Consider the following 3,337-nt stretch of genomic DNA (forward strand, 5'->3'; position numbering starts at 1 on the left):
TACGCATATTATGTACACAAGGAAAATCAATAAATTAATGGTTAATGGTGATTTCTCAAAAAATGGGAAACTTTGTATGATGATAGCAAGTATGAATACGACCGCCCATCTCAAAAATAAAAGAGAAGATGACCACAGCCAAAAGCACACTGTTAATACGAACATTGGCAGGACAGCCAATGGTGAGTTTCAGATTAAAATTTAAGACCAGCAGAGGCACGTGGGCCAAGAGGATTACACATGTGTTCTTCCCTAAATTTCCCCGCGGGGGGGGGGGGGGGGGGGGGGGGGGGGTTGTGGTGAAAATGAGCACAACGATCTCCCAGCCTATTCTCGCCATACATCACAGTTGACCAGATAATATACACCTGGTTGCACCAAAACCTGATCCGTGTGTGTTCATTAATTACTTCATTCACACAGATGCAACGCTACCGCTCAGCCGGACTCCTGCCATTTTGACACAAGCAAGTCGGAAAAAAAAAGGCAAGAATCAAATTCCAATCCAGTTGTTTTACTAAATGGAATCTGTAGCATATATCTCTATATGGTCATAAGGGAACTGTCAGGTGTGGGTTATACCTCGCATGTCAGTCTTCAGTGCATGGAGCAATGCTGGAGGAAATGCCTTCACTCAACAATTAACAGATAGTTCGCTGCTGCGTTTGTTAAGCTAGTTCTCCCTCCGTCCCAAAATAAGTGTCTCAATTTTGTACTAACTCATTGTACTAAGGTCAAGACCTCTGGAACGGGAGGGAGTACAATTAAAGAGCATCCAGTACCTATGGAAGATAATTTCATGATTCCGTTCCAACTACACACGCGCCAGATTAGCACATGCAACTCGATCTATTGTGTAACATCTGAGATAATTATTAGCTTACCATTTATTTATTTTTATTTTTTAAAAAGCATATTTACAATCTTTGATCATTGGTAGTACACGTCATGAATCGTGGGTCCATACGCAGTAATGTGATCGAATTGGTTCATGGATGCAGTGAATCATCAAGGCCAGGACGCATCCACCCGTACTGCATGCAGCAATAGCTAGCAGACGAAGGGAGGCAGAGAGAGCCGAGAGAGAGGGCGGTTAGCACGGCAGCTGGCAGGACGTTTTTTTTTCTTCTTTCTTTTGACGAGGACGGCCGCTGGCAAGACATTATAGCGCGAGCTCAGGATGGAAGAAAGTGGGCCAGAGATTGGCTATAAGATAAAACTTTCGATGATCTCAATTAAAAATTGTGATCCCTCCATCCCAAATTACTTATCTTAAAGTTATCTGTATTTAAAGATGTTTTAGTATTAGATACATCCGTATCAATTTAAGACAAGTAATCTGGGACAGAGGTAATAGTAGATAGCAAATGCAGTGGCAAAAGTAGAGAGTCACCAAACAAGTGTCCTGAAGCATGACAGAAGAGAGGGAGCAAGCAAGGGACGTTTCACAACACTGAATAACGGAAGGTTCAAGGAGTCGGATGGGTCTGTCCTGTGTTTCCGCATTCCTTAATACCTCCCAAACTTAGACCTGAAATGTGTACCACTACTACACAATGTTTGCGATGTTCGACATCCATTCCCAAAGAAATTCTGAATTATCTTTGCATGTATGGTCTGTATGCATGGTACAAGGATACTCTTTGCCAATTCCTTCACGTTTCGCTTGGTTACTGAAGCAACTCTCTTTGGCTCCAGCCGCTAGCTACTCCTTTTAAGAAAGAGCGAGGGCATCATCTCTAATTGGATCTACTTCAATGCAACAACCATGTATGGATGCAGAAATTAATGTGCCCAAGACCGGTGGACTAATTTACTAGGCAACTGCATTATGTTTGGAGCACTTTTGGACCCATCATTTGGGCCAAAAAATCACCTAGCCGAATGGGATCGAAATTCTAGCCTAGTAGCTAGGCAAGCCTCATCAAGATGGGAAGTCCATCCGAATAGATTGGACTTCCTTTTTATTGCACTTAATGGTCAATGAGACTATGCTGTGATTCACGGTGCATTATTATTACAAAAGTATAATACTCCCTCCCTCCGGAATTACTTGTCATAGAAATGGATGTATCTAAACATATTTTATTTCTAAATACATCCACAAGACCACAACAAGTAAGTCGGGACGGTGGGCGTACAATTAAGTGCTGATTTCTAAAAACTTGGATCTTCATAGTGAATCACAATTACAAAAGTATGTATATGACTATGTGAATGTTCATATTATTTTCTAAAAATTTCGTCAAACTTTATAGAGTTTGACTGTGGAAGTTAATATGTGGACTAAATAAAAACCAGCTGTTGATGGTCTAGTACTAATGTTTTGCTTTCATGTGGACTTCAATTAATATGCTTTGTTTAGATTTACTGAAATTAATGTAATGTTTCCTTTGTATTATTCTTTGACGGTTCAAATAATTTTGGTTTCTTGGAATTGCATGGTACGACATGTTTTGAATTGCTTTAATTGACGTGAACTATGTTCCTAAAATAAAAACAAAAAAATGATCCAGAACCAGGGCTTGCTTTTCTTTTCTGACTTTAATGTCATCTCCACACTATCCCATTTTACCATGTGGAGCAAGACTTTTGAAAAGCACGAACAAATTAAGGCCGTTTGTCACGAACAAATCGAAAATAAAAATAAAAACTGAATAGCAACTGCAAGGATCAGCACACAATTGTTGTGCAAGTGTTCCTTGGAATCTTGGTTGCATGAATTTCACAAGGGCAAGCAATGACACAACTAAATGGTGATTTCTCACAAACTGGGAACTTCATATGATGAAACAACTATAAATATGACCACATCCAGAAGTCCACTACTAATACGAACAAGAGCGCGACAGCAAATAGCTAGAGTTCGAGGCTAAAAGTTAAAGACCAGCAGAGACAACTGTAGGCCAAGAGGATTACAAATGTATCCTTCATGAGATGTACACAAATTTCAAAGTTAAAAATAGCAACAATGATCTCGGAGATATGGGCTTACATTATAGTGGAGCGGATGCTATAAACCCGCGGTCGGTGCGTGCTAAGGGCATCTCCAGCCGTTGGCCCTCCCAAGACGCATAAAAATCGCTCCCTGTGGTCGAGCCGGCGATACACTCGGCGCTGGGGGCGGTTTTGCGCCCAGTCGTCACCCCCAGGCGCCGAAATTGGCCCATTTTGCAGCCCAATTTCGGCGAATAAAGGGCCCATATGGGCGAGAATAGGCCCATATTCGGCGTGGTTTCGCCATGTCTCGGCGTTCAATTATCAACACAATTATTTCTTATCACATATTTCATCACAGAAAAATCAAATACTTCAACAAAATAGTTCAATACAAATT

The sequence above is a fragment of the Triticum urartu genome, chromosome 1A (assembly GCF_056163025.1).
Source record: "Triticum urartu cultivar PI428250 chromosome 1A, HENAU_Tu73, whole genome shotgun sequence".
NCBI classification, from domain to species: Eukaryota; Viridiplantae; Streptophyta; class Magnoliopsida; order Poales; family Poaceae; genus Triticum; species Triticum urartu.